The sequence below is a fragment of the Protopterus annectens genome, chromosome 4.part0, assembly GCF_019279795.1.
Source record: "Protopterus annectens isolate FY-2018-M chromosome 4.part0, PAN1.0, whole genome shotgun sequence".
NCBI lineage: Eukaryota > Metazoa > Chordata > Ceratodontiformes > Protopteridae > Protopterus > Protopterus annectens.
This window is the reverse complement of record NC_056733.1, coordinates 456,169,060-456,183,175: the sequence shown is the minus strand read 5'-3', so window position 1 is coordinate 456,183,175 and position 14,116 is coordinate 456,169,060. Positions and strand designations below refer to the sequence as shown.

Here is a 14,116-nt window from a genome sequence, read left to right as displayed (position 1 = left end):
TTTTGGGTAATAAGTAAAGATACTGTTTATTCGGGGATGAAACCAACATCTGATGTCTAACAGAATCAGTAATGATGCCCTTTTCCTTGGCTCGAGTCAAAAAAGAATCAATTTTAGTCTTAAAGTGATTAGTTGGATCCAATGGCATAGCCATATAATACCTGTTGTCACCAAGTTGTCTTAATGCTTCTTCATTGTAACTGACCCAATCCTGAACCACTATCGCACCACCCTTGTCTGCTGGTACAGTAACAATCTCCTTGTTATTCTTAAGATCTTTTATGCATTGTACCTCCTCCTTGGAAAGATTGTTATAAGAATCCTGAAATTGCCTGAGGTATTTAAATCTTTTAAGACATTGGCCTGAAAAATGGATACTATATGTGACATAGGTGAAGTAAAAGTAGACCTTTTAAATTTAAACTTTGGAACTTCCTAAGTGGTATCATTTTCAAAAAACTATTTAAGTTTAAGCAAACAACATAAATTGACCACATCCTGTGCTAGGGTATATTCTGGAACAAAAAAGCCAGGGACAAAATTAAGGCCTTTGTTTACAACTTTAATTTGCAAATCGGAGAGCTGTACAGAGGAAATGCTATGTACATTCATATAGTCAACTAGTTTTCGATCATCAGTTGTAACAAACCCTCCAAACCCTCTACCAGATTGGCGTTTCTTATGCTTCCTCCCCCCTCGTCTGTACCTGAACCCAAAGGGTGTGACAAACTCCTTCTTTTGGACAGCCAAACTGCTCACTCAGATAACCATACTGACGGCAATCAATAATTTGTGCCAAAAAGTAAAACCATGTATGTATGTGCAAAAGCAAAATCCCAAAGTCAGAATTAGCTAAATTCAAAAATGGCTAAACTGTATATTACATAGTACTAGATGAACACATATCAAGAAAATGACATTTATGCCACCTATAGGCTAGCTTCCTACATGACATGTACGAGTCCCAGGATCAGGTTCCAATGAAAAATGGAGTCCATATAAGTCCCCAACAAAACTTTTATTGAGTGTCCTTCATTGTGTATGAAAAATAACCAAAATACTTAATTTTAATGACCAATTATGAATGCACCAATGAACTGTTTCATATATATATATATATATATATATATATATACATACATATATGAGTGGATTTTTGGTTTATCCATGTTTACTCACTGAAGTAGGCTATTACAGCTGAAACTGATTTGCAGCAGGTAGTTGGGCTTATTTCCCTCTACCTTGTTATGTGATTTTTATTAATTGTATTAAACTGTGGGTTTCCACTATTACTGCTGACTTTTCTTTGGTTTGGATGTGTCATTTCACGAGCCATGCTGCAGCCGTATGTGCATCACGCAAATTCTTGGTTCTTCCTTCCATCCTTGTTGCTGTTGGCGTCTGGTGGTTTCCCTCCATGCAAGTGGATTACTTTTCGTTCATCGGTGGTTTTGGTCATTGGATTACTTCCATTTGCCCCGTGGATCTACTTAATAATGTTTATAACTTTATAAGGATGGTTTTCTTTTATTTTGATTTCATTGCTTCCTGACTTGGGATGACCTACATGCAATTTCAGGTGACTATGTGACTTATTTTACTGACGGGCATTTTGATGCATTTCAGAAAAGGGTTTGAATGGTTTTTGGGCACTCGACATCGTCCAAAGGAATTTTGGCTTTACTTTTTGGCATAAATTATTGATCGCCGTCAGTATGATTATCTGAGTGAGCAGTTTGGCTGTCTAAGGGGGTAGAAGTTTATGTTTTTCATTATCTACTGTTTTTTCATGGAAAATCTTTTGGGTAACAGTTCAGCCTTATAATGAACTTAGTTATTTTTCATATACAACAAAGGGCACTCAATAAAAGTTTTGTTGGGGACTTATAGAGACTCCATTTTTCACTGGAACCTGATCCTGGGGCTTATACATGTCATGTAGGAAGCTAGCCTGTAGGTGGCATAAATGTCATTTTCTTGATGTGTGTTCATGTAGTACTATATAATATACAGTTTAGCCATTTTTGAACTTAGCTAATTCTGACTTTGGAATTTTGCTTTCGCACATACATACATGGTTTTACTTTTTGGCACAAATTATTGATCACAGTCAGTACGGTTATCTGAGAGAGCAGTTTGGTAGTCCAAGGGTGTAGAAGTTTATGTGTTTCATTATCTACTGTTTTTTCACGGAAAATCTTTTTGGAAACAGTTCGGCCATACAGTGGACTTGGTTACTTTTCATATACAACGAAGGACATTCAACAGTAGATGTAATGGGATCCTATCTCGCCTACATTCATGACAGATGGGTTCGGAGCCGATCCATCGGCTCCGACTCGGCAACTTATACACTAGCACGAAGTCTCTCATTGGCTGGGCTACTCCCTATCCCAGGATGCACTACACCTGCTTCCCCAGTTTAATTTAGAGGGCTTTGGGCCGTTGGACTTGTTTTTGTCTGTTTGTTTGTGAGGTAAATTCTTCCTAAGTGCTCGCGCCAGTGTGTCTCGCGCTTTTCAGTTGGCGCTTTTTTGTTATAGTGCTTACTTTTTGTGGAAAGTCATATTTGTTGTAGGGCCTGTACTATGTCTAAAGAACAAAAGTCAGGTTTTAAAAAATGCACTCGGTGCAGTTATAAAATGTCCATAACAGACAGCCATTCAATCTGTGTTTATTGTTTGGGGCCGAAACATCTGCAAGAGACTTGTAGCGTATGTCATGCTTTTTCTGCTAGAGTTCTTCAAGAACGCAAGAACAAGCTGATTTTGAAAGGGCTTATCAAACCTTCTTTTGAGGAAGCCTTAAATCCTCCTGTTGCTTCCAAAAAGTAAAGATCGTCGGCACCGACAAGTCCGTCGGAGCCGACTTCTAAAAAGACAAAATTGACCTCTTCTTCCTCGGCTCCACTGACTTCGGGGCCGAGGGTCGAAGGGTCTGCCTCGATACCTCCTACTTCGGCTCCATTGCCTTCGGAGCCGCAAGTTGGAGTATCGAGAGGTGAATCACCTCCATCGGTTCCAATGGCTTCGGAGCCGGTGGAAGTGTGCAGCTCAGACTCTTCCCCTCGGCTCGAAGAAGACTCCTTCGGTGCCGATGGTGGTCCATGATGTGGTGGAGTCGGCGCCGATAATTTTGGAGCCGTATCGGAGCCGGTCCCCTTCTCTCTCGGAGCTGAGAAGAAAGTCTTCTCGAGTGTCTACCTCCTCTAAATCCTCGAGACTGTCAGATTCGGACCTGGATAGGGTTTTACAGAGGCTATTCCAGTCTCCAGTGTTTACTAAAATGGTCTCGGCTCCGGCACAGTTTGCTTCGGAGCCGATCCCCCCTCCAACACATTTGATTCCTCCTCCAACCTCTTCGGAGCCGTTGGAGCCGGTGGTGGTGGAGCAATGTGGAGCCATACGGTCGGAGCAGAGACCCCTTACAGGCCTTTCGGCTCCGACTATGCTTCCTACCCTGTCCTCCGGTTCAGGGTTTGGTACTGCGACCTCTTCAGCCGGGCCCGAGGGGAATACTTTGGGATTAGGTGCTTCGGTGCCTAGTCTTCCTCTCGGAGCATCGGCTGCTGGAATTCCCAGTGCCATCGTGGCCTCTAGACCAGTGACCTCCTTGGATTCTGGAGGTCCGGCCTTTGAGGCCATGAGGAGCGCTGGCCATGCCTTTGCTGGTTCAACAAGATTCTACCTCACCGTCCCTAGATTTGGAGACTGGTGCCTCTGTTGTGTTGCAGCCCCGGCAGCGGGGCCCCAGGGCCTGAGGATACCCCCATCGGGTTCCCTTCTTCCGGGTGGTCCGTCCGAAACTGCTTCGGACGAACCCCCACGGAAGAGATTGTGTAAGAGGAAGCACGTAGACTCCCAAGATGAGTCTATTACATCGGATACTGACCTCGATGATGCAGAAGGGTCCCCCAAATCATCTTCGGATGATATCTCCTTCTCAAATATCTTGGAGATTCTGAGACAGAGAGGTGACTGGCAAGCCAAAACCCCTTCAGCTGAGGAGTCAGTCTTCCTCAAGGCCTTTGGGGCCCAGCCTTCCGCCTCCTGGGTGTCTCCGCCCTTCGATGAACTCCTTGATTTGGTTTCTCGAAGGGTGTGGGAACACCCTGATTCTGTGGAACCGGTGCCTGCGAGGCCCAATAAATTTTTGTCAGCCCCCCCCCCCAGAAAGGAATTTCTCACAAAGGGTGTGCCTGTAGATGCTTTGGTGGTGGCTTCTGCCACACAGCAGGACGTGGCAGAGGCTTCGACGTCTATTCATCCTCCTAATAAGGATTCTAGGAGTATGGATAGGTACGGGAAGCGTACCCTGTCCTCAGTGGCCTTTACCTTACGGTCGCTGAACTATTTATGTCATTTTATGAGGCTCCAAAGGGATCTTCTCAAAGAGCTAAATGACTCTATTGTTGGTAATCTACCTGAGGCGCTGGCCCCGACTGTTGGCGCACAGATGACTACCCTTTTTTCTATCGTTAACTTGTCCATGAGGCTCATTTCGTATGCGGCCGAAGGGGTGAGTAGAGCAGCGGGAACAGGCGTTGCCCTCAGGAGGCAAGCCTGGTTACGCTTGTGTTCGTTCCCGGAGGCCTTCAAGTCTTCCTTCGACGCCTTTGATGGGTCATCTTTGTTTGGACCCAAGGTGAAGGACACACTAACTCGGTGCGAGCAGGAGGGCAAGACTTTGACTGCCGTTGGGGCCCGTTTTTCCGCTCCTTCCAGGCCTTATCCCAAGGCTGGGAGAGGAGGGAAAATGTGGTTTAAAAAATCCCAAAAGTCTTTCTCTACTCCACCCAGTGATTCCCCCTCCAGAGGCAGGGGAATTTTGGAAGACGCCGCCCAGAGGTGGCAGAGGCCCCGTAACTCTGGAGACCGCGATTCCTTTCGTGGTTCTTCATACAACCAGCGTTCCTGAGTTGTTGCCCGACTGTGCAACTCCGGAGCCAGTCGGGTCGCTTTGGCGCACCCACAAGCTTGGGAATCCATAACAAGCGATCGGTGGGTGCTTCGCATCATTACCGGAGGATATATCATACCCTTCAACAAACCCCCCCTTTCTTTAAGGGAAATCCCAGATGTACCACCCAGTCAGCGGGATCAGGCAGCATTAGAGGTTTCAAAGCTGCTAGAAAAAAGAGCCATCCAGCCTGTCCCCATCGACCAGATCGGATCAGGAACTTACTCAAGGTTATTTTTGGTACCAAAAAAGACAGGGGACTTCAGGCCCATTTTGGACCTCAGTTCATTGAATCATTTCATAAAGAAGTCCAAATTCTGAATGGTCACTCTTCAATCTATTCTTCCTTTGCTGGAAAAAAATGCATGGATGTGCTCCATAGATCTCCAGGACGCTTACTATCACATTCCCATAGCTCAAGAGTCCAGGAGACATTTACGCTTCCGCCTCGGAGTCAGTCATTTCCAATTCCGAGCACTGCCCTTTGGTCTCACCACAGCCCCAGGGTGTTCACCAAGTGTCTGGCAGTGGTAACTGCTCACCTGAGAAGTCTGGGATTCCAGGTGTTTCCTTATCTAGACGACTGGCTCCTTACTGCCACCTCCGAGCATCTACTACTCCAAGCGCTCAGAGCCACGTTCACCTTGGGCCTTTTCTTGGGGATCACGTTCAATTTGCAAAAATCTGTACTACAGCCATCTCAGCGTATTACTTTCATAGGCGCAGACTTAGACACAAAAAGAATGCGCGCCTATTTACCGGCAGCAAGAATTCAGGTCTTACAAGATCAAGTCAAATCCTGTCTCCCCCTACAAAGAGCCCTGGCCCATCGGATCCTTCAACTGTTGGGCTCGATGGCGTCGACCATACTTTTAGTTCCCTTGGCCAGACTTCACATGCGAATTTTACAATGGCTACTGTCGGTTCAATGGTCCTATCAGGAACTTCCCTTGAACCACTTAATCATAATCACGGAAAGTTGCCGTCGAGATCTTCATTGGTGGCTTCTCCAATCAAATCTCGACCAGGGGCGACCCTTTATACCTCAACGTCCCATTGCCACTGTGACTACGGACGCCTCCCAGGTAGGGTGGGGGGGTCATTACCTGGACAGGTCGGTCCAAGGCACATGGCAGATCCAGGAAACGCATTTGCATATCAATGTCCTGGAGATGAGAGCGGTACTACTGGTACTCCAAGCTCTCCATCACGCTCTCCCACAGGGCCCGATTACTATCCTATCCGACAACATGTCGGTGGTGTGGTACATAAACAAGCAAGGTGGAACCAGGTCTTACCCACTATGCAGAGAAGCCATGAGACTTTGGCACTGGGCGGTAGCTACCAACCGCTTTCTAATGGCAACGCACATACCGGGGAAGTCCAATGTGATTGCGGACAGATTAAGCAGAACCATTCTTTTACCCCATGAGTGGTCCCTCAAACAGAGTATAGCTGCAAAAATCTTCGACAGATGGGGTCTTCCTTGCTGCGACCTGTTTGCCAGCCCTCACAATGCGAAATGCAGAGAGTTCTTCACACTGTTTCCTTCTCAGGGACAGATTCCCAGGGACGCTCTGACTCACATTTGGCCCCCCGGTCTTCTCTACGCCTTCCCTCCGTTCCCCCTCCTACCGAGGGTGATACAGAAGGCCATTTACTTGGAGAGCGAGATGATTTTGATTGCCCGCACTGGCCTCGTCAAGTTTGGTTTCCCTTCCTACAGAGGCATGCGATAGAAGGTCCATGGTTTCTGGATCCAGTGCCAGACCTGTTGACTCATCAGTCAGGACGGCGTCATCCATCTCTCAGGTCCTTGAAGTTGGCAGCATGGTTACTCCACTTCCATCCTTAGTCCGAGACAATGCTCTTTCGCCGGACGTGGTCCACATACTGTCTTCTTCTCATAAACCTTCCACCATCAAACTTTATTCCAGTAAATGGAAAAGGTTTGCCTTCTGGGCTCAAGAACGGGGTATAGATCCTCTCACTGCACCAGTATCGGAGGTTCTGAATTTTCTGGCCTCCCTTTTTCAGTCGGGCTCTTCAGTTTCTACCATTAAGGTTCAATTAGCAGCGATCTCTAATTTTCATGCTTCTTTTGAACCTTCATTGATGTCTCACAAACTTTGTAAGGCTTTCCTTAAAGGGGCTTGGCTCCTTAGGCCTCCTTTATCTCAGCCTGTTCCTCCTTGGAATTTGAATATGGTTCTTGCTGCCCTAACTGCCCGTCCTTTCGAACCAGCTGCTACTTGTGATTTAAAATTCCTGTCTTGGAAAACGGCCTTTTTAGTGGCCATAACATCTGCTAGGCGAGTTTCAGAACTTCAAGCTCTTTGTTCTGATCCTCCCTATTTGATTTTTCACAAGCATAGAGTTTCATTGAAATTAAACCCTGCATTTATACCAAAGGTGGCTTCTTATTTCTGTATGCAACAAACTATAGAACTCCCTGTCTTTTTCCCAGAATTCTCCAATAATGCAGAATATACTTTGCATCAATTGGACGTACATAGACAACTACGTTTTTATTTGAATAGAACCGCTCAAACGCGGAAATCAAATCAGTTGTTTGTTTCTTTTGCAGCGAACAAATTGGGTCAACCAGTAACAAAAGCCTCCATATCTAAATGGATTAAAGATTGTATTATTTTTATTTATTCACAGGCTAATAAAGACCTTCCCTTTCCAGTCAAGGCTCATTCTACCAGGGCAATGGCTACTTCCGTAGCTTTTCACTCCAAGTTATCAATAGATGATATTTGTGCTGCGGCAACCTGGACTTCTCCACACACTTTTATTTCTCATTACAAATTGGATGTGGTTTCTCGAGGCAGAGCTTCCTTTGGTTCCACAGTTCTCAGGAGTGTATTCCAATGAGCCACCCGGGATGTAGGTGCTAGGGACGCTGTCCCATCTGTCATGAATGTAGGCGAGATAGGATCCCATTACATCTTTTAGTTATGTACTTACCATAACTTCGGATGTATGGGATCCATCTCGCCTACATTCATAAGTACCCACCCTCCTTCCCCCTTCCATTTGGATTTAGAGGAGCTGTAGTCACTTTTTCTTGGCGTTCTTTCTTGAAGAACTTTAGTTGGTTATAGTGACTAATAGTGTTTTCTGTGTTTACATGGGTGTATGAAAGCGAACAAACAAGATCTGGGGAAGCAGGTGTAGTGCATCCTGGGATAGGGAGTAGCCCAGCCAATGAGAGACTTCGTGCTAGTGTATAAGTTGCCGAGTCGGAGCCGATGGATCGGCTCCGAACCCATCTGTCATGAATGTAGGCGAGATGGATCCCATACATCCGAAGTTATGGTAAGTACATAACTAAAAGTTTTGTTGGGGACTTATATGGACTTATTTGGACTCCATTTTTCGTTGGTACCTGATCCTGGGATTTGCACATGTTATGTATGAAGCTAGCCTACAGGCAGCATAAATGTAATTTTCTTGATGTGTTATTCATGTATAACTATTTAATATACAGTTTAGCTATTATTGAATTTAGCTAATTTTGACTTTGGGATTTCACTTTCGTACATGCAGTTATTCATTAAGTTTTTATTTGTTGTTAGTTTAATGATTAGTATAATCATTCTTCATATCATGTTTTATATGAATGGCTTTTCTTTCAGACTGATTTGGGTTGAACTATGGCTCTGTTTTCTCTTGGGTGCTAGTTTATTATTCAACTACTATATGTGCTGAAGTGCATTACTCATTTTTTGGGTCAGCCTTGTTGCATTATATATTTTTTGTCTTTTGTTTTTTTTTTTTTTTTGATTATTCATAGGGACTGTCATTTTGCCCACAATAGTTTATACAGTTAATATAGCTAGGGTAATACACACCGCTTATTGGTTGATTAGTTTAGACACTATCTTTGGGTCCATCATATGAACATGGTCTTTGTACTAGAGTGTTATTGCCTCATTTAGTGAACATTTTTTGATTGCGCTCATTGGATCAGACTAGTGCTTAGTAGTCCTTGGTTATGGTGATACGCAGCATTGTGGTTTTTCTTAGGGAGATTTTAAAATTCCCACATTACCACAGGGGCTAGCTATAGTATCACTGTTATTATATCAATGGGGAGTTATTCCCTATTTCTTGTTCTTTAGGATATTACACGTGTTTGGGTTGATATCTTAATTCCTCAACGTTTCACCTATAAGGTGGTTTTTGTCTGTGTTGGAATTTCTGCCCACTGTGATACGCAGCATTGTGGTTTTTTATGTTTTATTCATGTAATATCACATGGGCTAGACATTATATCATTGGGGCTTATAGGGATCAAGGTCTTTTCTGTGCTTTGGTGGATATTTATGCCTCAGCATATATACCAATGAAAGCAATCTGCGCATTATTATGCCCTGTTTGACAGAACATAAGTATCATGTTACCTATTTGGGACCTATTTTTGTGTCTAAACTATATATATATATATATATATATATATATATATATATATATATATATATATATATTTCTTTAAATGGGTAGTTTTGATTGGAGATTCTGGTCTTATTACTGTTGTTGGCATAATTGACTAGTTGCTTAGTATTGTTTATAGCATTTATATATATTTTTTGCAACATGGCCTTGACTCCACTTATTAAAGGTTTGGTCTCTGACATGAATGATTTGGCCATTTTTGGTCTAGGTTTATCTGATGTGGATAATCAATCCATGGGGGTGACTCAAGATCTGGATATACAATGTCAAACCACGTTTTTTAAGTTGGGTAAAAGCATGAAGGGTCTCCGGACCAATGCTTGGCATTTACGCCTGTTCAAGGCTTATCAACTCAAAAAGATTACACCACGGGGTCTTAGGGTGAAGGTACAGATCCTGGTACACAACACTGATGAACAGTTAACTGATGCAGGGATGCAGATTCCACAATCTGCTTCCATGGGATTTGTGGATGCTTTAGCTGGTTTTATGAACGGGCTGTCAAACAAGGGATTCAGGAGCTGGAAACACTTTGCATGGAGGTCAACAAGTTTGAGTCAAGCAGGTCTTTTTCCTCTCGGGTTAATCAGTTAACCACAGAGAACAAATTTTAAAGGATAAGAAACTTAAAAAGTTTCAAAGGGACGTAGGGGACTATGAAAGAGGCAAACCATTTGATATGCCTAAGCATGTCACTTTCAGGCTTCCAGGCAATAAATCCTCAGCCCCCAAGAGAAAAATGCCCAAATCTATTTTGAAACTAAATTCAGAGTCATTGAGTTACACATCGGGGGATGAGACATCTTCCAATACTGAAGGGGAGGGTAACCACACAGATGCCTCATCTGAACCCGAAAGAAGGAGTTTGTCACTCCCTGTACAGATGAGGGGGGAGGAAGCATAAGAAACACCAAACCGGTAGAGGGTTTGGAGGGGCTGTTACAACTGATGGTCGAACACTAGTTGACTATATGAATATACATAACATTTCCTCTGTACACCTCTCTGATTTGCAAATTAAAGTTTTAAACAAAGGCCTTAATTTTGTCCCTGGCTTTTTTGTTCCAGAATATACCCTAGCACAGGATGTGGTCAATTTCTGTTTGCTTAATCTTAAATTGTTTTTTGAAAATGATAACACCCAGGAAGTTCCAGAGTTTAAATTTAAAAGGTCTACTTTTACTCCACCTATGTCACATATAGTATCCATTTTTTCAGGTCAGTGTCTTAAAAGATTTACATTGTAACCTCAGGGAATTTCAGGATTCTTATAACAATCTTTCCAAGGAGGAGGTACAATGCATAGAAGTTCTTAAGAATAACAAGGAGATTGTTATTGTACCAGCAGACAAGGGTGATGCGATAGTGGTTCAGGAATGGGTCAATTATAATGAATAAGCATTAAGACAACTTGGTGACAACGGGTATTATATGACTATGCCATTGGATCCAACTAATCACTTTAAGACTAAAATTGATTCTTTTTTTACTCAAGCCAAGGAAGGGGGCATCATTACTGATTTTGTTAGACATCAGTTGTTGGTTTCATCCCCGAAAAACAGTATCTTTACTTACTACCCAAAATACATAAGGATGCTAGATGTCCTCCTGGTAGACCAATAGTATCAGGGCGAGGATCAATCACTGAACCACTTTCTGAATATTTAACAAATTATCTCCAACCACTACTATCTATGGTATGGGCCAGAATTCAGGATACAACTCAGTTTTTGGATATTATATCTGACATGCAATTGGAGCCTCATTGGCTTATGTGTACTCTGGATGTAACCTCTCTCTACACGAATATTCCCCACTGGGCAGGTTTGCTGGCTTTGGAATTTTAGTTGGGAAGATCTGGTTTATACCAACCAGGCTTTAATACTTTTGTAGTATACCTGGCTGAATATGTTCTTACTAGTAATGTATTCTACTTCCAGAACCAATGTTTTTGGCAGGTCATGGGTACAGCAATGGGTGCCTCTTTTGCACCCATCTATGTTGACCTATTTATGGCCTACATTGAGGAGATTATAAATGATGACTCTAGTCATAATTTATATATTGATGAAATAGATATTTGGAGGTAATATCTGGATGATTGTTGGGTGGTGTGGAGGTCGAATGAAACATACTTACATAAGTTTATTGGCTATCTTAATGACAACAAATTGGGAATTGAATTTAAACTGAATTTTCATAAATCGAAAATAGTTTTTCTTGATGTTGAAGTCAGCAGGAATCCTGATGATACCTTAGCTACACGGGTTTTCAGAAAATTCCTCTAGTACAATTCACTTTTGCATGCCACTAGCTTCCACCCCAGACATATCATCCAGAATATCCCCAAATCACAATTCCTCCGGATTTGTTCAAGCCAGCAAACATTTGAAGATACTAGGGATGACATGATACAATGTTTTCGTGAGAGAGGTTACCCTTCTGGGACAATTAGCACAACTTGTCACTGGGCTTCCACACAAGACAGAACTAAGCTTTTACAATATAAGGACAAACCAAAAGGTTTTTCTAATCCTTTGGTTCGTCTGCTGACCACATATGGATGTAATACATGGGAGTTTACAAATATTATTAATAGACATTGGAACAATCTTACGGTCGAGGAAAGATTACACCCTTTTTTGGGTGATAGATGCTCTTTTTCTTTCAGGAGAGGACGTGCATTGGGTTCCCTCTTTAGTCATTATAAGAGGGTGGGACCTAGTTCTATGCTTCCCACTCAATGCACACTCACAGGTGGCCCACTGATAGGCTACATGCCATGTGGTCATTGTACTCATTGCACTAGGTTCAGAAAATGAGGGAATTTAGTAGTCGCGACACATCGGTGGTTTTCAACATCAACTTTTGGGCTAACTGCAGCACAGAATGGGTTGTCTATCTGGTCACTTTTTCATGCTCCTCATTCTATGTGGCACAAACTTATAGACCTTTTCGTCTCAGGATTGGGGAGCATCTTAGTGATATTAGGAACAAATGTCCTTCTAATGCTTTATATAAACATGTATGCAAACATTGTACTGCATCTATTTATTTCACTGTTATAGATTGTATTGTGGGTAAATGTAGGGACAAATCAGGATGGCACGATATACTTAATTTTAAGGAACGTAAATGGATTATTAAGTTAGGAGCTTTATTTCAACCTGGGCGTAATGACCAATTATGAATGCACCAATGAACATACTATATAAATATGAGTGGATTTTTGGTTTGTCCATGTTTACTGACTGAAGAAGGCTATTATAGCCGAAACTGGTTTGGGGCAGGTAGTTGGACTTATTTCCCTCTACCTTGTTATGTGATTTTTTATTAATTGTATTAAACTGTGGGTTTCCACCTTTACTGCTGGCTTTTCTTTCATTTCAATTACCCAAACATTAATTGGGAGAACTACTCAAGTACTAACTCCCTTGCCCAACATTTCCTAGAATTTATAAACTCAAATGCCCTGGATCCAACTGGTCAACACTCCCACCAAAGGTGACAACATATTGGACCTGTTCATCACCAACATGGGCGACCGGTGCTCCACACCGGAGGTCAACCCCTCGCTGGTTAGATCTGACCATAAACAAATCACTTTGGATATCCACATTCCACCTCCGGACAAGGAAACCACCATGAAAAACTTTTCAAAAGCAAACTTCACATTACTTAAGACCAAGGTGGAAAGTTTCAAAGCCTCCATGCTAAAGGATAACATTGTCCAAGCTGCAAAATCCTTTACTAATGCATTCTACCGGCACCTACAAGAATGCATGGATCATGCTATCCCAAGCAAAACCAAGACTCTCTCCTCCAAGAAAAGGAAACCAGTCTGGTGGACTTCTGTCATAAACAAGCTATACAATAGAAGGAGGAAACTAGTACAGAAAAGAGTAAAATCCCAAGAAGGGAAGACATTCCTGATCAGTATCAGCAAGAAACTACGATCCCTCATTAAGTCATCCAAGGCGAGTTTTAAAAGAAAAATTGCCAAGAACTCCAAAGATAACCACAAGGCATTCTTTAGCTATGTCAAGAATGTACGTGAGAATGCTCAGATCTGCTTGGGGTTAGTGCAAAATGGTACAAAATACACTGAACCAACCGATATTGCCAACATCCTGGCAGACAGGTTCAGCACAAACTTTATCCCCCTCTCACCCACAAAAGGGCCCATAACCATACCAGAAGAATGTAGAGCTCCTGAAATCACAGACACTCAGGTTAAAACATCCCTCTCCAAAGTCAAAAACACAGCATCAGTGGGACCGGGCGGAGACCCAGGCTGCGTCCTACACAAGCTCAAAGATGAACTAACCCCTCACCTAAACAAACTGTTCAAACTCAGCCTCTCCACAGGTTACGTACCCATACAGTGGCACACAGCAATGGTTATTCTTCTCCACAATGGTGGAGCCACAACTGACCCCAGGAACTATCGCCCTATAAGCCTAACTAGCATGGTCTACAAGGCTATGGAGTGCATCATCATGGAACTCATTAACAGAGACATTGGGAACCTCCAAACACTGGACCCTACCCAGTTTGGCTTTGTTAAGGGCAGATCATGCCTCCTAAACCTGGTGGACTTCTTTGAGACAGTTACCAAGGCTATAGACAAGGGAAAGGTGGTACACACAGTCTGCCAAGACCTCACAAAGGCCTTTGACACCATTCCCCATTC

General features: G+C 42.9%; 1 protein-coding gene across 1 annotated transcript in view; it reads left to right on the top strand.

Annotated features, from left to right (window-relative positions):
* The window catches only part of LOC122799370 (proline dehydrogenase 1, mitochondrial-like), a 972,876-nt gene that overhangs the window by 940,974 nt on the left and 17,786 nt on the right, over nt 1-14,116 (top strand). The window lies entirely within an intron of this gene.